Raw genomic sequence first — 21,138 nt, 5'->3', positions numbered from 1 at the left:
GAGATCTGAGGAGCTAAGAGCCGTGCGTCCTCACAGCGCCATAGCCAGGCCACGCCCCTCTTTTTAAAGGGAAACTTAAGTCAAAAATACAAAAATGATTTTTACTCACCTGGGGAATCCCTCAGCCCCCTGAAGCTGTATGGTGCCCTCGCAGCCTCGCTCCGATCCTCCTGTCCCCGCCAGCGCCTACTTCCGGGTTCGGCGGCAGCCGCTGACAGGCTGGGAACGCGAGTGATTCTCCGCGTTCCCAGCCGCTATATCACCCTCTATGCTGCTATAGCATATATGTTATACGCTATAGCAGCATAGAGGGTGATATAGCGGCTGGGAACGCGGAGAATCACTCGCATTCCCAGCCTGTCGGCAGCTGTCGCCGAACCCGGAAGTAGCCGCCGGCGAGGACAGGAGGATCGGAGAGAGGCTGCGAGGGCACCATACGGCTTCAGGGGGCTGAGGGATGCCCCAGGTGAGTAAAAATCATTTTTGATTTTTGACTTAAGTATCCCGTTAAGGAAGAAATCTTCAGGGGCATTGTGGGTGATAATATGCTTTGTCTTTTTTTATATTAGCTAACATCAAATATATAAAAACCTGGGATACTGAGGCTTGAGGGGACCTGGTATAGAATAACATTTTAGATGCAGTCATCAACAAAATAACATTATCAAACGCCAAAACAAACCTATATATATAAAGCATGAGCTGAATGATCGTAGGCTTCTCAGTGAGCCCAGCATGTGGAAGAGTTCTGATAACCACAAGCAGAAAACTGGGGGAAGTATAACCAAAACTGATGCAGTAAAAAAACAAGTCATAAGAACCAAACACTTGGCCATAAGGGAGGAACTGGCAAAGGTACTATGCTGCGCCTGTCTTCAGCGCTTGTTCTGCGAGAGCCACTCCAGGGCTAGTTTGGTTGAGGCCGGTGGATGAGGCCTAATGGCGTCTTCCGGGATTTAAATCTGTAGCTGCTTGAACAGTTTAATGCTAGAGTCAGTGGATGCGACTGAGTATTGCCTATTGTGGTAAAAGAAAAGGAGAAAAGGAGTTTAGTGGGGAAACCCCACTTATATTGCAGATTCAATACTCTGCATCGCCTGCATTGCCTGTAGTGCCTTAGTAAAGGGAAGCAAGTCTCTTCTTAATTGTAGAGTGAAGGGAGAGAGATCATTGTAGATCTGAATATTAGCATATGGATCAGGTAAAGCGCCAGCTTTCCGTATCGCAAAGATGAGATCTTCCTTTATCTGGTAGAAAAAGAACCGGACTATTACATCTCGGGGCACCGAGTCAGGTAAATGCGCGGGCTTTGAAAGGCGATGGGCTCTATCTATGGTCAGTTCAATGTCGGACACCGTAGGAAGTGTTGCTTTAACCAAGTTTTTCAATAAAGGTTTAAGTTCATTTATCAATGCTTGCTCAGGGATCCCTCTACATTTTAGATTATTTCTCCTACTCCGATCTTCAAGGTCTGCCGATTTAAATTTGAGCCAATCGATGTCTGAGGATTGTGCTTCTGCGAAATCAATCATTTTATTGTGCTCGCTAGTGAGTTCTGAAAGTTTGGAATCTGATCTGTGGACCCTTTCTCCTAAGGCTGAAAGCTCTTGGTGCAGATCTTTAGTTAGAGTGGATATGTCAGATAAAAGAGAGGTTTTAAAAGTGAGCAGGATATCTTTTATATAGGTTTGGGTGGCTGCTTGATCTGAGGCTGGGAAGGCCTCCATAGGGAATGCTGGCAGTGTCTTACCGCGAGGTGAGCCCGCCGGCTGATCAAGTCCTACCGTGGTTCCGGTGCTATTGGATTCCTCTCTCCGTGGTCGGGACTTAAAGGACAACTGAAGTAAGAGGGCTATGGAGGCTGCCATATTTTTTTTACATCTAAGCAATGCCAGTTGTCAGGCCCTCCTGCTGGTCCTCTGCCTCTAATACTATTAGCCATAGCCCCTGAAAAAGCATGCAGCAGATCAGGTGTTTCTGGCAATGTCAGATCTGACAAGACTAGCTGCATGCTTGTTTCTGGTGTTATTCAGATACTACTGCAGAGAAATAGACCAGCAGGGCTGCCAGGCAACTGGTATTGATTAAAAGGAAGTAAATATGGCAGCCTCCGTATACCTCTTACTTCAGTTCCCCTTTAACCGTGCTTTGGAATGGAGACGAGTTCTCTGGGGCGGAGATTGCATCATCTGCCGCTGATGTCCGCTGTAGCAGAGGCTTGTGATGCGGACGGCTCGGCGTCTCCAGCACCATCCTGGCTGCGCTGTTCTGATGCCAGGGGGAAGAAGTCCGTAAGTTTTTGTAGCTTCTGAGGTCTTTTTTTTCTTTTTTTGGATGGGTCAGCGTCCATGGACATGTCCTCCGGCTCAGAAGGTATCGAGTACCCCGGCTGTGGCATGCTGTTAGCCGCTTTGGACAGGCTTAGGTGGGAGCTCCGGCCAAGGACCAATACCAATAATAATATAAAATCACACAACCCCCACCACAAAACCCGACATGTTTCGCTTCTAGATGAAGCTTTTTCAAGGGACAAGTGACATTAAAGTGCAAACAGTGATAAGGTGCAAAGTTACATAATTAAGTTAATATAGAGTATGGCCTATCGGCTCATAACATATCAGCAGCCAAACGTTAATGGCAGCTTTCCTTCCTTATATACCCTGCATGGGGGTGTGGCCAAAAGCCGACCTCCCCCAGGACCTCCCCCAACACTCCTCACTGTTGGGCCAGCATGTGATTGGATATACATACTGTCACTCATCCCATCCACCAATAACAGAATAGATGGATTAAACCCTATGTTAATGTATATCCCCCTGTAAAGCACATTCAGTCACGGAAAAGCTCATGAGATTAAACTTCTACCTTCACTGTAAGTCTCAGGGGCAGATGTACCTCTTTACTCATATCAGTATCCTGGAGCCGCATAAAAAGCTAATGCTCCGCAAATGGAGCTCTCCGATTGGTCCATGGGGCTTCTCCCCTCTCCTCAGTGGCGGCCAATCAGCACGGATGCATGCGCTGACGTACGCGGAAGTATTTCCGCATAGTACGTTTTGAAGCGCAAACGTCACATCCTCTGTGCGGGAAGGATGGCCTCGTATTGCGTACCCCGTCATACGCTAGTACGCTGGACCTCCAACGTTGCCATGGTAACCCTCCTCCATACAAAACAATGTACGGGGACAAATACAATAAACCCTTCCCTAGTATGCCGCCTCATATTCAAACGGCGACACAGGGTTGGGTGATAACCATGGCAACTATAGTGAAAAAAAAAAAAAGAAGCCAGCAAATAAAGTGGAGAAGGAGATTTTGAAAAATTAGAACACAATGCTTTACAGTAGTAAGGGATTATTAGGGTATGGGGACATTAGAGGACGTATAAAAAGGATATCCACCGTCAGCATTAAGAATAAATAATATGAGCTAGGGGGTGCAGGGATAAGGTAAATGGAAAATTATTGCATTTTTTTCCCCCCCTTTTCCCTTTTCCATCCCATACGAGGGAAAGGACAAAAACAACAGACTAGGTCACACAGACCTATTTCAGTGGATGACACACACATTTATATCATGGGTCCCTCTACAAAAAGGACCCACAACTTGGATATATTGATCTAATCTATATATTCAAAGGGATTCGCAGTCATAACATCAAAATAGATCACAGAAAAGGTGAGAAGGTAAAACCTTCATTAAGGCTGCCTGGACTGAGGGTCCCCAACCTATATATCCACTTGGATTCTAATTGTCTAAGTTTTTGATCTAGGTTCCCTCCTCTGGGGCCCAGACGCCATTCCTGAATCACCCAATATTTCAGGGTTCCGATGTCACCAGAGTGTTTGTCATTAAAATGGCGGGCAACAGAGGTGTTTCTCTTATGTTTAATGTCGCCCAAATGCTCGAGGATTCTTGTTTTGACTGTTCTCGTTGTCTCTCCAATATACATTAATGGGCAGGAGCACTCAATCGCATATATGACCCCCTCCGTGTCACAATTATAGAAATCAAATAGATCATACTTCCGGCCATTTTTTGGTGCCACAAAGTCTCTACATTTTGACACATGGGGACAGGCCTTACATTTGCCACATCTATGCATACCATTTAATCTGTGATCTAACCAAGTCCTTTTCTTATTCTCAAATTTCTCTGAATTGCTCACAGGTTTCTCAGACAGAAAAGAATGTACCAACGTATCACTCAGATTCCTTCCCCTTCTATATGTAATAAGTGGATTGGTGGGAATAAAGCTCCTCAAATCTCGGTCCAGTTGTAAAATAGGCCAGTGCGCATTGATTATTCTCTTAATGCTTGGTGACTGCTTAGTATAAGTGCTGATGATTCTCGTCACATCTGCGTTTGGTTTCGCTCTCTCCTTCGGGCACAATAATTCCGTTCTATCGGTGGATCTTGCCTTTAATTCAGCCTCCTCCAAAACTCTCTGAGGATACCCTCTATCCCTAAATCTCTTGTGCAGATTGTTACACTCTTTATCAAATTCTGTCGGTTCAGAGCAGTTTCTGCGTGCTCTGAGGAATTGGCCCTTCGGAATACCACGTTTCAAAGGCTCTGGGTGATGACTCTCCCATGACAATAAAGAGTTAGTAGCTGTGGGTTTTCGATAAATACTCGTATCTACCCCGCCTGCATTGTTTTTAACTATGTGCACATCCAGGAAATCTATGGAGGTCAAACTGATTTCATGGGTGAAGAACATGCCAATATTGTTGTCACTTAATTTGCCAACGAATTCGAGGAACATATCCCTGGGGCCGTCCCACAGGATGAACACGTGTGGGACGGCCCCAGGGATATGTTCCTCGAATTCGTTGGCAAATTAAATGACAACAATATTGGCATGTTCTTCACCCATGAAATCAGTTTGACCTCCATAGATTTCCTGGATGTGCACATTGTTAAAAACAATGCAGGCGGGGTAGATACGAGTATTTATCGAAAACCCACAGCTACTAACTCTTTATTGTCATGGGAGAGTCATCACCCAGAGCCTTTGAAACGTGGTATTCCGAAGGGCCAATTCCTCAGAGCACGCAGAAACTGCTCTGAACCGACAGAATTTGATAAAGAGTGTAACAATCTGCACAAGAGATTTAGGGATAGAGGGTATCCTCAGAGAGTTTTGGAGGAGGCTGAATTAAAGGCAAGATCCACCGATAGAACGGAATTATTGTGCCCGAAGGAGAGAGCGAAACCAAACGCAGATGTGACGAGAATCATCAGCACTTATACTAAGCAGTCACCAAGCATTAAGAGAATAATCAATGCGCACTGGCCTATTTTACAACTGGACCGAGATTTGAGGAGCTTTATTCCCACCAATCCACTTATTACATATAGAAGGGGAAGGAATCTGAGTGATACGTTGGTACATTCTTTTCTGTCTGAGAAACCTGTGAGCAATTCAGAGAAATTTGAGAATAAGAAAAGGACTTGGTTAGATCACAGATTAAATGGTATGCATAGATGTGGCAAATGTAAGGCCTGTCCCCATGTGTCAAAATGTAGAGACTTTGTGGCACCAAAAAATGGCCGGAAGTATGATCTATTTGATTTCTATAATTGTGACACGGAGGGGGTCATATATGCGATTGAGTGCTCCTGCCCATTAATGTATATTGGAGAGACAATGAGAACAGTCAAAACAAGAATCCTCGAGCATTTGGGCGACATTAAACATAAGAGAAACACCTCTGTTGCCCGCCATTTTAATGACAAACACTCTGGTGACATCGGAACCCTGAAATATTGGGTGATTCAGGAATGGCGTCTGGGCCCCAGAGGAGGGAACCTAGATCAAAAACTTAGACAATTAGAATCCAAGTGGATATATAGGTTGGGGACCCTCAGTCCAGGCGGCCTTAATGAAGGTTTTACCTTCTCACCTTTTCTGTGATCTATTTTGATGTTATGACTGCGAATCCCTTTGAATATATAGATTAGATCAATATATCCAAGTTGTGGGTCCTTTTTGTAGAGGGACCCATGATATAAATGTGTGTGTCATCCACTGAAATAGGTCTGTGTGACCTAGTCTGTTGTTTTTGTCCTTTCCCTCGTATGGGATGGAAAAGGGAAAAGGGGGGGAAAAAAATGCAATAATTTTCCATTTACCTTATCCCTGCACCCCCTAGCTCATATTATTTATTCTTAATGCTGACGGTGGATATCCTTTTTATACATCCTCTAATGTCCCCATACCCTAATAATCCCTTACTACTGTAAAGCATTGTGTTCTAATTTTTCAAAATCTCCTTCTCCACTTTATTTGCTGGCTTCTTTTTTTTTTTTCCACTATAGTTGCCATGGTTATCACCCAACCCTGTGTCGCCGTTTGAATATGAGGCGGCATACTAGGGAAGGGTTTATTGTATTTGTCCCCGTACATTGTTTTGTATGGAGGAGGGTTACCATGGCAACGTTGGAGGTCCAGCGTACTAGCGTATGACGGGGTACGCAATACGAGGCCATCCTTCCCGCACAGAGGATGTGACGTTTGCGCTTCAAAACGTACTATGCGGAAATACTTCCGCGTACGTCAGCACATGCATCCGTGCTGATTGGCCGCCACTGAGGAGAGGGGAGAAGCCCCATGGACCAATCGGAGAGCTCCATTTGCGGAGCATTAGCTTTTTATGCGGCTTCAGGATACTGATATGAGTAAAGAGGTACATCTGCCCCTGAGACTTACAGTGAAGGTAGAAGTTTAATCTCATGAGCTTTTCCGTGACTGAATGTGCTTTACAGGGGGATATACATTAACATAGGGTTTAATCCATCTATTCTGTTATTGGTGGATGGGATGAGTGACAGTATGTATATCCAATCACATGCTGGCCCAACAGTGAGGAGTGTTGGGGGAGGTCCTGGGGGAGGTCGGCTTTTGGCCACACCCCCATGCAGGGTATATAAGGAAGGAAAGCTGCCATTAACGTTTGGCTGCTGATATGTTATGAGCCGATAGGCCATACTCTATATTAACTTAATTATGTAACTTTGCACCTTATCACTGTTTGCACTTTAATGTCACTTGTCCCTTGAAAAAGCTTCATCTAGAAGCGAAACATGTCGGGTTTTGTGGTGGGGGTTGTGTGATTTTATATTATTATTGGTATTGGTCCTTGGCCTGGGTTACTTCGTGACCCGTTCATTACTTACAGTGAAGGCCTCACAATACCTTTAGAGTATGTGTATTGTCAGTCAGACCTATTTTAATATTTTGAAATAAAAGTTATCTTTTATCCTAGATTCAGTATAGAGGGACGCTTTGTTGTGATTATCTAGTTCAGGTTTTGTTGTATATTTTAGGTGGGAGCTCCTCTAGTTAGCGTCCGTCTTCCTCCGGATGCTGGCCACGCCCCCACACTATCCTACAGCTTAGGTTCTTTGAGGCCCCAAGTGGAAGATATTTGTCTTTAAGCAGGCTTTGCCTCGAGAAAGGGGCCCTATGGGGTTTCGGAAGTTAGCTTTTTGGACTGTTAATATGAATGAATAAAGATACATTTAGGAGGTGCCAGCTTTATTTTTGATTGGATATGACTGAGGTATCATCCTTTACTAAGCTGTAGCATTCCTGTACCAATTTTAGTGGCTGATCCAACATTATGAGTGCGAGATAATCCCAAGTAATATATGCCCCACCCAGATTGACGTGATTGGTGTTCTAATCAGTTTGTTTTATTCTAGCTAATTCGAGCAATGCTGCTGTGGGGATGATGTTTTAGGATCAAAAAACTGATTTTACTGTTCTGAAGGCCTCATAGAATGCATTTGCAGCATACAAAAAGCTGAGTTACAGCAGAGACTGTAGTGTTAGTCTGTTAATTTGAGTTGTTTTGTAAATCAGTCATCATCATCACCAACATTTTGTGCTGTCTGTAGGGATTATTGCAGTAGATTTGCAATTACATATTACACCAGGAATGCACAATATTGCCATATTACGTTTTGTTAACTTCTTGTTACAGATGGTAATTCTATACTAATAATTTTGGGTTTATGCAAATATTTAATTATAATTATTTAATTTTATGAAACTGTATTGGCATTGGACAAATTAAATGCAGTAACTGATCGATTTGATTGGAACAGTTTCAAGCTACATATATTTGCATACAATTAACATACATTTGCATCAACTCCGAATTATTAGCATTTCATTGATCATTTATACTGGTCATTATCATCATGGTCATCATTATTACTTTGTGCTGTCTGTGGAGTTTGTCATAGTTTTACACATACACAGAGACATTGAGCAGCACTGATGCTTGTCTAGACATTATAGCTGTAACAACTCTTAACTGTAGAACATCATCGGCAACTTTTTCAGGCAGATCAAAAGGAAAAGTTGGTAGAGGGAAATGTGGTGGTGGTGGTAGGGGGAGGTGGTCGGAGGTAGGAGAAACCAGAGGTAAAGGACTGAGACATAGTGTGCACTGACCTCCTGTCTCTCCTGTTTACAACATAAGTAGATACACTTTTTGTGAGATGGACTGTTCTCTTGGGTACAGATGCATGTTGATCATTTATTGAAATGTTGCAGTTATTATTAGTAAAGGAAATAAATAAGGAAACGTTAGTCACAACTAATACATACCAAAGTGCAGACATGCCTTTTTTATGCTTTTGGATGAGTGCAGAAGAGGAGGTTACCTGTATAGTCACTAAACTGTCAGCAAAAGTTTGATATCTGTAAGTACTTTATGAATCAGACAGCAGAACAGAAAACAGATACAGAGTTTGGTCCTTACACTAAAGAACTCTCAGAACGTGTAGCCTCAGGTCTATTTGCCAGAAATCCTGTTTCAGCAAATTCTGGTCAGTGACCCAGAGGAGTTGACCAAGCTGTTACATTTGCGCAGGAGGTTCTCATTAAATCACAGACCAGTGTTCTGAGTAAGAGGACATATACCAACCTAAAAGTTTGTAACTTGAGTTGGAACTCCATCTTCATCTTCCAGTATCCCTGTCAAAGTGTTACCTACAAGAACAAGCAACAGCTCTTGTTCTTACCTCTCAACCTTATACCCCATCATTGCACCAACCTAGCTCTCCTGGACTCATTGTCAAAATAGATTAGTACAACTTACTGTTTAACTCATGTCATGATCATCTGAGACGTGAATGTTACTTATCCCTCCTCACACAAGTAGATGAATCCGTGGTTCCCACCCCTGAATGATGTGGTGCAGAGTATTTACTAGAACTACTAAAACACCCTACCCAGTAAGTATCACTAACAGTTAGCATTCGAAAATCTTTGGAGGAGAGGAACATTTTTTAGCAGGAAATTAGTATAAGTCTTTAGGGCAGGGAGGGGTGCAGCCTAGGTGGCTGGATCAAGGGCATGAAAATGCAGATACTGGAACTACACCATTAACCCTTCTACATCTCATGTTAAATTAAAGGGTGACTGATTTCCCTTGCTGAAAACCAACACACCACAGAAAACTGAAAAAAATAATACATACATAGGATTGCAGTGTGTTATATTTCCTTAAGATCATTGAAAAGGCCTTGTGTCAACGTGTGGTCAACATAAACGTCAAGGTCTCCCAGTTGTAATCATGTCACATCTGCCCTGGAGTTATAATTGTCTAATTAACAATAACTCACAAATAAACCCTGACATGACTTTAGTAGAAATGTAATTGCAGCAAAGCATTAGAAATATGAACCTCACCACAATGTTGTCTTTGCCGTAGCTGTACTTTGACCCATAAGCCAGAGGTTTTGCAATTACAATGATGAAGGATATGCTACAGTCCATGAACTCTTTTATCAAATACTTTCTGAATATTTTCAACTAAGGGAAAATATCTTTAAGTCATAAAACTCTGGAAGCCTGCCATACCAGATATAATGTGTAGGAGCCACAATACTGAGAAAAACCGTGTTGACATGTGAAAGTAAAACTCAGGAACGGAGAAGAGAGCTGAAGAATTGCCAAGCAAGACTGTTGCTACCATTAATATTTTCAAAACTACTGGATCAGCATAATTTAATTGCATATTATATCCTGCAGTAATTTTGTGTGTTCTGCATATTGGTGTAATTACTGTCACTTGTCACTTTTCCAAACCGAATGTGAATGTCAAACCAAAAAGAAAAAAATTGATTTAAAAGCACACCTGAACTGGGGTAAAAATTGACTTTTACTTACCTGGTGCTTGTTCCAGCCCCTCGTAGTCGTTGAGACCCTCTGTTGTGTCACCCTAAGTAAAGTATTTGACCTGGCTGGGTTGCATGCTGTAGCACATGTGCTGTTCTGGCCACCTCCCTTCTTGATTGCGCTCCTAAAGCTGGGAGCATTCTGCGCATGCATAGTTCATAAAGACTTGTAACCAGTGTGAGTGTAATCAGGGACAGCGCATGGGCTGTAGCATGCCACCCAGCTTAGTCTGAGACGTTAGAGTGACAGGGGAACAGCGTAGGGGACCTGGGGGGCACTTAGGGGCCTCAAAGACTATTGGGGGCTGGAAGAAGCCCCAGATAAGTAAGACAACTTTTTTTCCCAGTTCAAGTGTGCTTTAAAATAAGAGATTAGACACACACTGCCATTTGCTGCCTGTTTTGGTGACTTAGTTGTGTGTAGACCCCATCCTTGATTGTGTGTATACTGTTTTGTAAGGTAACAAGGTTCAAATATATATTAATTATAATTTTTTCTTATTATTAAAATTGAGGGGGCCTTATCCAAGATTTTGCTGGGCAGGCCCATTCTTTGAATTACACTGCTGCCAGGTTCATCTACATTTAGCACTTTATGTGATATAAGAAAATAAGGGCTGGGCTGGGATGGGGGGGGGGGGGGTTAGACTGTGTTGAGGGGCGGAGTTTAGGTAGTTAGGATCTCTGTGCCTACAAGCTCCTGAAGTGTAAATCCGCCCCTGGACCAATGTAAAGTACAGTATTGATGCACATTAAGTTCTTTTTAGAATCAAATGATTTGGAATTTTAGTTTGCACTATTTTATTTATTTATTGTATTTATAAAGCGCCAACATATTACACAGCGCTGGACATTAGTTTAGGTTACAGACAATATTTAGGGGTGACATACAGCAAAATGACAATGCATGAATACAAGAAAGACCACAGTATGAGTACAAGGTAATGCTTAGTCACTGGAGGGGAGCATGGAGATTAGGAAAGTTAGGTTCACTCAAATGCATAGCATGGGTGCACAGTAATGGAGGTGCATGATGAGGTAGGACACAAAAGGAGGAGGACCCTGCCCACAGGCTTACAATGTAGAGGGAGAAGTAAGGACACGAAAGGTAGGGGACCAGAGTTCAGCTGTGGGTTTAGAGCACTATCATCTGGTACTGAAGACAACTGAAACAGAAAATTCTCTTTTTTTTTTTTTTTGGTCAACATCAATTTCCTTTGTCTTGCCTCGCTTTGTCCAGTAGGATGAATTACAGAAAGATAGATGTGTGTATCAGATTAAACTGTATGCAGCCAAATATGACATAGATGACACAAATATAGCATTAAATTATTACATTTTTCAATGTTGTTTTTGAAAACTAATGAAACACTGCAGATTATTTCTTTGTGCGTTGACTATGCCAGTGGTTCCCAACCTTTTTAAAGTCGTGACACATCACGCCAAACGCTCAGACCTCTGTGACACATCAACCCTCCCCCCCAAATAAAACATAGGTAGGTAGGTAGCCAGGTATAGGTGCCCTTAGTATAGGTAGCCCGGTGTAGGTGCCCCCAGTATAGGTAGCCAGGCGTAGGTGCCCTTTAGGATAGGTAGCCAGGAGTATGTGCAAGGTGTAGGTGCCACCAGTATAGGTAGCCAGGAGTAGGTGCCCTCAGTATAGGTAGCGAGGAATAGGTGCTTTCAGTATAGCTAGCGAGGTGTGGGGGCCTTCAAGAAAGGTAGCGAGGTGTAGATGCCCTCTGGATAGGTAGTGAGGTGTAGGTGCACTCAGGATAGAAAGCCAGGAGTAGGTGCCTTCAGGATAGGTAGCAAGGTGTTGGTGCCCTCAGTATAGATAGCTAAAAATAGGAGCCCGCAGTAGCATGTGCTGGTCACTGACCAGCTCCATGCGTTCCAGTGCTGTCTCCCTTCATGCTTCTCTGCCTCCGCTATGTGTAGTTAGAGCAGGGCTACAAGAAAATGGCCGACGTTGTCTGCATCTGTGGACATTGGCAGCCATTTTCTTGAAGCCCTGCTCTAAATAGACGAGGCGAATCTCAGAAGCGAGGAGGGGATAAAGCAGGGAGATGTGGCGACACATAGCCGGGGCTGCCGCGACTCATAAATGTGTCGCAGCACACCGGTTGGGAATCACTGGACTATGCTTTCTTTACTCTCACTTACTCCCAGCTGATGCATACTATTATTGGTATCATTGCAATGTCTTATTATTATAATATAATACTATACAGTAAATGATGACTGCCGATGACTAACATCCACATATAGAAAGCATTATTTATGTATTTATATTTTGGCAGCATGTTCTTGCCAGTGTTTTACAAAGAACATCAACAATTAGCCTCTTTCACATTGGAGACTGAACTGTGTGCTTGTCTGGCAGTTCAGCTCCGCATCTGCTGGATACCAAGTGCATTCTGACTGGAATTTATTACAGACAAATGTCAGTGTTTGTAACCCCATGTGTGTCTGCTGTCAGCATTTAACATGTGTTGCGGTTGCCCAGCAGCAAGAAACCACATCACGTCATGTGAGAGTCAGTGTGGCAGACAGCTTGACATTGCCTGTTCCCAGCACTAACAAGATCCTGACCCGTGCTCAGGAGCAGCTGGCAGATGGTAAGTGGACCATTTGCACTGTTTGTAAACTGATGATCAGTTTCTCTGCAAGGCTTACAAGCTGACTAAAATGCAACATTCTAGAGCTTGCTGCAGGGACACTCAACATATCTGCATTTTTCTGAGTGGATGCCAAAGCACTTGGGGGAAACCCAGGGCCGGATCATCCACCAGGCACTACAAGCATCAGCTTAGGGCCCTGTTGAAGGTCTAAAGGGCCCCGTGAGCCTCCATCCATAATCTTTTTTAATGCTGCAGTTAGGGGCCCCATCTGCAAGTACGAATCTCCTCACTGTTTAACCCTCTTTCCTGCCTGACCTGCTGCAGCGCTGTTCCTTTCCCAATACGAGCTGAGGCTGAGCGTCGCTGTTGCTATGGTAACAGACGCTCCAGTCTCCACCTCAGCTCGCATAGTGCACTCTATGCTGCGTGAGCTGACACACTCCCCCAGGTCACCTCCTCATCAGACTAGCCTGCCGGGTGGTAATGAAATTCAGCCCTGACCCCCAGCATGCTTTTACAAGGTCTGGCTGTCGTGTTGCTGCTTGTCTTTAGTTTGGGGCAGAGACTGCAGGGCACTCGGCTCAGCTCCTTCTCTTCCAGGCATGCTGCTTCCCTGGCTCAAGACAGTTCCGTGGTGGTGTAAACTCCTCCCCCGGAGCTGAATCAGTGAGACTGCAGAGCGGGGTAAAGCAGCTGACTGTGAGCACGAGCAATGCCAGTCCACAGCAGGTACTTCAATTCTGACCTTATGTTAAAGCCGTTCATGCTTTTACTCCTTTACAAAGCAATGATTCAATTATAGTGTTCCTTCCCTGCTTGGTGCTAGCCACTGTCTTCCTCCTCTTGTACAGCTATAATGGGGTCTGTCTGGGCTGCTGCAGGAGACCTTATGGGATGTGACAGGAAAAAAGTGTCCTGTCTGTGTCTCTGCCTGAACTGCTGAGTGCTGACCCTGCTGTACTGTCTGTGCCTTCACTTGTTTTGGCCTCCCTCCCCCTCAGATAAGGAAAGGACAAATGGCTGGTCAGTGACACTGAAGCAAGGCTGGAATGTTGTGAGGAGAGGAGAGGGCTGAAGGTAATGTGCTGAGCAGAAGGGAACCAATCCCCTCACCTCTTCATCTGATTTATAGGATACTGGTAACACAAATAGCCAGCAGAGAAATTAAAAGGAAGCCTGGAGCAACTAGCCCTGGTATGATGGAACCTATGGAGGTGGGTGGGGGGTCTTTTTTAAAGGATACCAGAGCCAAAAAGATTATGAGAAAAGGGGGTAGCAGGCACAGTAAGGCTCTGGTATCCTTTAAAGAGAAGGTCCAAGCTGGAAAAAAAAACCAAAATCCACTTACCTGGGGCTACCTCCAGCCCCTGGCTGCCATCCTGTGCCCTCACCGCAGCTCCAGTGGCTCCCAGTGTCCTGCGATGCAGAAGCCGACCTCGCCAGGTCGGCTTCCTGGACGGCTTCTTCTGTGCTCCACGGCGCGGGTCACTTGGTCCGGCTGACGTCATTAGGTCTGTACTGCGCAGGCGCAGAACTACTGCGCCTGCGCAGTACAGAACTGATGACGTCTGCAGGACCACGTGAACCACGGCGACGAGAGCACAAGAAGCCAACCTGGAAGCTGACCTGGCGAGGTCGGCTTCTGCAGTGAGGACACTGGGAGCCACTGGAGCTGCGGCGAGGGCACAGGATGGCAGCCAGGGGCTGGAGGAAGCCCCAGGTAAGTGGATTTTGTTTTTTTTCCAGCTTGGATGTTCCCTTTAAGGTGAGGGAAGCTGCCAGAGCCAAGTGACCAACAGACACACAAACACTTTAAAGTCATTGGGAGTCGATATTTAAAAATAAAAAAAACAGATACTAAAGGGAAGGCTCTGGGTCCTAATGATCCTTCCCTCTCTTCTTCCAGTGCCCTCGGTACAGCGCCGACTTCCCCGTTTGAATCCCCCGCCGCGGGGGACTTCGGAAGCCGAGTCCTCCCGGAGACAGGCGGCTCCATACTGCGCACGATCGAGTATGCACGAGAGAGTGTTCGCACGTGTGCAGTATGGAGCGGGCCCATCTTCAGGAGCACTCTGGCTTCTGAAGCCTCCCTTCGGCGCCGGAGATAGCAGCATTTGACCGAATTTGGAAGCTAGAGCTAGAACGGGCACCGGGAGAGGAGAGGGAAGGCTCATTAGGACCCAGAGCCTTCCTTCTTCTTAGGTAAGTATCTGGCTTTTTTTATATTACCAATTCCCATTGACTTTAAAGCATGTGTGCAGCATTATACTGTTTGATGTAGTGCAGCACTTTAGGTCATAGACCTACCACTGCTTCTGACCCGCCTCCAATCGACCTAGATTTTCAATCCCATCCGATCAACTCTTTCATTCATTTTTTGGTCAAAATTGATCGAAATGTGATCAATTGGAAATTTTAAGGGGATCAATTCCTGCAAGGGAAGGTAGGATAGAAAGGTGCTGGCACTGCAACTAGGGGTTCAGGGAGGGTTACAGGGGTGCAGACCAGGTATCCGGTGAGATGCAGATAGACCAGCGTGCTCAGGCTCAGATAGACATCATATGCAGGCAGAGAAAAGGATAAGAAATGCCGGCACTGCTGTAAACTGCTTGTTTATTCATAACACATGGTGCAACATCGTGGATTCAATTGTATGCATATTGAGACGTAACATACCGGTTTGCTGGTAAAGCTGTGCGGTGGGTGCTGGGGGATGAGAGCCTTACAGCCGTTTCGCGCAGATGCGCTTCTCCCAAATCTGCTACTTTGCTTAGGGCCCCATTTGGCCTTAATCCGGCTCTGGGGAAACCAACTTATGCAAACTCCAGGCAGCTACTGTCCTCACCAGAATTTGCACCTGGGACTCCAGTGCTTCAGTAATTTTGTAATGCTAGCCACTAATGTGCTGTGATGAGTATCAGAGCGTGTAGCAAAGTCATAAAAATGAAAACCATAATTACAGTTTTGCAAACATTGTCCATTATTTTGTAAGGTGGTTTTTGAATGAAACTTGTGTTAGGACAGAGCCAGCAAAGAACAAGGTTGGTACAGCATGTAAATAGTATCAGAGGAACAATGAGGGTGAGGATGTAACCTGTGTCACAGGATAATGCTACAAAACAGCAGGGAGAAGGCATTGAGTTCTGTACACTGGCTGTTGGTTCTCACAAAGCACAGGGTGGTCCAGTGCAAGACAGCTGTTATTTCCCACGATGCAACAAGGCTCACACAGTGTGATGTCAGGACCTAGGTCCTGACATCACACTGAGGGGTTTCACCACAATATCAGCCATACAGTTGTCCCTAATGATCTAGTCAAGAAAAGGTAAAGATTTCTCATGGGAAAAGGGGTATCTATCTGATTGGGATGAAGTTCAATCCTTGGTTACAGTTCCTCTTTAAATACACAAATTAAACAAATGTGAAGTGTTATATCCTGTTTTATAGGCAAGTTAAATACTTGCAAAAATTATTCACATAAGCATGTATAGCTATAAGACTAGAATGGACTTAAATTTGTGACTAACATAGCAGAGGTTATCCTGTTTACATACGTTATGCAAACAGGTTGAGGACCTGAAACAAACTGGTGGTCCGGGCAGTATACATCTTGCCCTTAAGGCAACATTTCTATGTAAATATAATTCAGGTCACGTAGCTTTAGCAGATTAGTGCAATTTCCGAGACCTTTGCAAGTATGCATGTCTTTAATGATGCAGAATTTGGAAATTTAAGATGGATTAACTTATGTTTATTATCAGGAATGTTTAATGCTTTTGAGGATTACATAATTGTTGTTTTATAATGTTTTTACTACTGGTTCAATATCCGGAAAGGTAACTGTTACATTTTTCTTTATTTAATGTGTTTTGTTAGATTATGTCATATATATGTTTTTTTCCATGCTAAACAATCAGACCTTTGTATATATACTTGTCTTTTAATAAAAAAAAACATAATTTGAGTTATTTTAATACACAAATTCAATGCCCTGCCTATAATATCACAATGTTTAGATTAATAGCCTTTCTGAATTATTATATGCTGCAAAAGTAATTTATTCTAGTTTTCAATCTCTTTTCAAATATCTTATTTATGATTTAATTTTGTATGTTATTGTCCAACTAGTGTGAGTCATGGTGCTTGCACATAATGGAACAATTATGTACTGTATTAATCAAAAATATTTTCCATGCATGTGCAAATTACAACAGACCCAGGCTTCCATGAGTTTTTACCTTTTACTTTTTTATCCTATTTATTAATAATATTTTTTTAGAGAACATTCAGTATCCTACCCAAAAAAGACATTTTACAATCAAGTATCTACAAAAAAATATATATATTTTCACACACAAAAAAACCAAAAAATTAAACCCATACACCAACCCACAGTTTCGAGATTTATGCTACCCACTCACACACTTAAAGAAAACCTGTAATGAAGAAAAGCTCATCTCGGGTGAGGGAAGCCTCCGGATCCTATCGAGGCTTCCCCGTCCTCCTGTGTCTCATGGCAGCTTCGAAAAAGCTCCCGGAAAGGCGAGGATGTAAATATTTACCTTCCTGGCTCCAGCGCAGGCGCAGTATCGGCTCTCCACTCAGAGATAGGCGGGAATAGCAGATCACTGTCGGGCCGCTCTACTGCGCAGGTGCAAGTCTCCTGCACCTGCGTAGTAGAGCGGACCTGACAGAGATTGGCTCTTTCTGCCTATCTCCGTGCTGAAAGCCGCAACAGCTAAAAATGCAAAAAAATCACAAACTCTTTACAAAATGATTTTCAATGGCATTTTCACTCGAAGGTCGAATTTAACATTATTTGCATGAAAATAAATGAAAAAAAAAATATCTGCCTTTTTGCTTATCACTGTTCAGAGACTCTGTAAAAGCAGAAATCCCCACACCAGTCTAATAAGTGTGCTTGCAATGATGATACTGGCTTCATCTAGTTTGAAAACCCTTATGAATAAGATCTGAACTTTATCTAAATCGCAGTAATAAATATATTTAGTCTTTTTAACAAACACACAGTATTTTACATGGTCATATATTTATAAAACTACTACTTTAAAATGCCATTGATAGAAAACATGTTTGAGCTGCTAGATAATAACGTCTAGAAATTGGATCTAGATATTCCAATCTCGGTTTTAATTGTTCCAGTCAGAGCGGCGGTGAGTTCAACCTGCCCCTCTACATGTAACATTACACAATTTTTTTTGAAGCACAAGATGATTCAATCAAATGTTTTTAGAGGACTTCAGAAGAAAGCTGGTGAAATAATAATTCTCTATATAATTTAGCTTTGGATGAAGTACAGCTCTCACTTCTGGTGGCATTCATTAAAAAATTCATATATTTATTGAATAGCAACCAATAGCAACCAATCATAGGAGGGGAGGCTATGCCCTCCCATCCTGTATATAAAGCGGCCATGATGAAAAGCTCCGTCCTTGCTAGACTGTGGCACTGAGAGGATCATCTCCAGGCCATTTGTTGCTAAAGCAAGCGTGTTTTTTGTCAATAACATAGCATTTTTACTCCTAACAGTGCTCTTATACTATACTATATACTTGTATTCAGCTAGCTAGCCAGCAGTGAGTGATTACTAAACTTAGTTGTGGTCAGTGTAGTTCAGTGAGAGAGTGTAGTGATTGCTGGCGCTGCTGTGCTTAGTGCAGTGCAGGCACTGGCAGGCTCACTGATTCTATCTACTACTGCTCTGACTGTATACGGTACTTGTATTTAGCTAACCAGTGAGTGATTATTAAGTTATATTTGGGGGGATTGCAGCATGTATGGGGGCTGTAAGAATAACTTAAATGCTATTCCGTGATCACGGCCGTGATTAGGCGTGATTGCCTCAATCACAGAGGCGCTCACACGCTTTATGGACCTGAACCAGTTTTATATGCTCCTATACTGCCTGATGAAGCGGGACTGTTGACCGCGAAACGCGTTGCGATTTTATGGAGTTGTGAATAAATTGTATATATTTTAACTCTGCATTTGCGTATATGTCCACTACCAGAGGGAGGTAAGTCCACCTCGACTTCCCTCTTTTTATCATTTTTAGAACATTGTTTTACTCTGCTTGGCGCCTCTGTTCGTACATATTACAGCACAGAAAAAATCCGAGTCGAATTCGTGAGGCCCTCTCAAATCCAGAAAATCAATCACGCCGTTTCCAGGTATTTTTTTTTAATCACGGACGAATAGAGGAATCCATGATTGGGGAGTATCTGAGCAGCACTGACACAGACACTATTTATGCCAGAAAACTGGCATTGTTTAAATGGCAAATAAATATGGCAGCCTCCATATCCCTCTCACCTTGGGTCCCCTTTGATCTATGCCCATATTCTTTCAACAATAACTTTATCGCTACTTATATTCATATACCGGTATATATTTTTGGTAGGACAAAATAGACTTTTGGTTATACATGTTATAAAAAAAAAAAAGAAACATTGGAAAAATATGAATTTCTAGTTTCACATATTATAGTTTTTAACATGAAAATTGCTACTGTAGATTAGAGTTGGGCCGAACCTCCGATTTTAGGTTCGCGAACCGGGTTCGCGAACTTTCGCGGAAGGTTCGGTTCGCGTTAAAGTTCGCGAACCGCAATAGACTTCAATGGGGATGCGAACTTTGAAAAAAAAAAAAAATTATGCTGGCCACAAAAGTGAGGGAAAAGATGTTTCAAGGGGTCTAACACCTGGAGGGGGGCATGGCGGAGTGGGATACACGCCAAAAGTCACCGGGAAAAATCTGGATTTGACGCAAAGCAGCGTTTTAAGGGCAGAAATCACATTGAATGCTAAATGACAGGCCTAAAGTGCTTTAAAACATCTTGCATGTGTATACATCAATCAGGGAGTGTAATTAAGGTACTGCTTCACACTGACACACCAAACTCCACTGAACAGAACAGGTATGCAGTGGCGGGTTCACTGAACAGAACAGGTATGCAGTGGCGGGTCCACTGAACAGGTATACAGTGGCGGGTCCACTGAACAGAACAGGTATGCAGTGGCGGGTTCACTAAACAGGTATACAGTGGCGGGTCCACTGAACAGAACAGGTATGCAGTGGTGGGTTCACAGAACAGGTATGCAGTGGCAGGATCAATGAACAGGTATGCAGTGGCAGGATCACTGAACAGGTATGCAGTGGCAGGATCAATGAACAGGTATGCAGTGGCAGGATCAATGAACAGGTATGCAGTGGCAGGATCAATGAACAGGTATGCAGTGGCAGGATCAATGAACAGGTATGCAGTGGCAGGATCAATGAACAGGTATGCAGTGGCAGGATCAATGAACAGGTATGCAGTGGCAGGATCACTGAACAGGTATGCAGTGGCAGGATCAATGAACAGGTATGCAGTGGCAGGATCAATGAACAGGTATGCAGTGGCAGGATCAATGAACAGGTATGCAGTGGCAGGATCAATGAACAGGTATGCAGTGGCAGGATCAATGAACAGGTATGCAGTGGCAGGATCAATGAACAGGTATGCAGTGGCAGGATCAATGAACAGGTATGCAGTGGCAGGATCACTGAACAGGTATGCAGTGGCAGGATCAATGAACAGGTATGCAGTGGCAGGATCAATGAACAGGTATGCAGTGGCAGGATCAATGAACAGGTATGCAGCCAGGGACAAGCTAAGGCTAACTAATCTTTCCCTATGAGAGACTGCAGTAGCTCGCCCTACTCTAACTAATGCAGGCACACGAGTGGCCACGGCCGCCGCTGCCTGCCTATATAAGGGGGGGTGGGGCTCCAGGGGCTAGTGTAGCCTAATTGGCTACACTGGGCCTGCTGACTGTGATGTAGAGGGTCAAAGTTGACCCTCAGTGCATTATGGGGCGAACCGCAATGGGGCGAACTTTTCCGCAATAAAGTTCGCGTGCGGTACCCGCACGCGAACCACCTAGGTTCGCGCGAACCAGGTTCGCCGGCGAACCGTTCGGCCCAACTCTACTGTAGATGAAAGCCACACATTTTAGGGAATTATCCCCAATCTATAGTCTGATCCCCAATCTATATCTAATCTAATAGACTATGAGTCATTTTTACTGTAACCTTATTCTCATGCTTACCCTCTCCTATCTACACCTAACACTAAGCTCCCTCCACCTACACCTAACGCTAAACTTCCCCATATATGAGCTTAAAGCGGTATCGTCACCATAAAAATCAAATTTCAACAGCAACTGGTCTGAGTGTATTAAGTGATAAAGATGCTAATCCTGCATTCAAACCTTTCAAAACGTTTTCTGCTGTTATGATTTGGAGTTATCATATA

Source organism: Hyperolius riggenbachi, chromosome 5 (assembly GCF_040937935.1).
Source record: "Hyperolius riggenbachi isolate aHypRig1 chromosome 5, aHypRig1.pri, whole genome shotgun sequence".
NCBI classification, from domain to species: Eukaryota; Metazoa; Chordata; class Amphibia; order Anura; family Hyperoliidae; genus Hyperolius; species Hyperolius riggenbachi.
Note: the sequence above shows the minus strand (reverse complement) of the source record.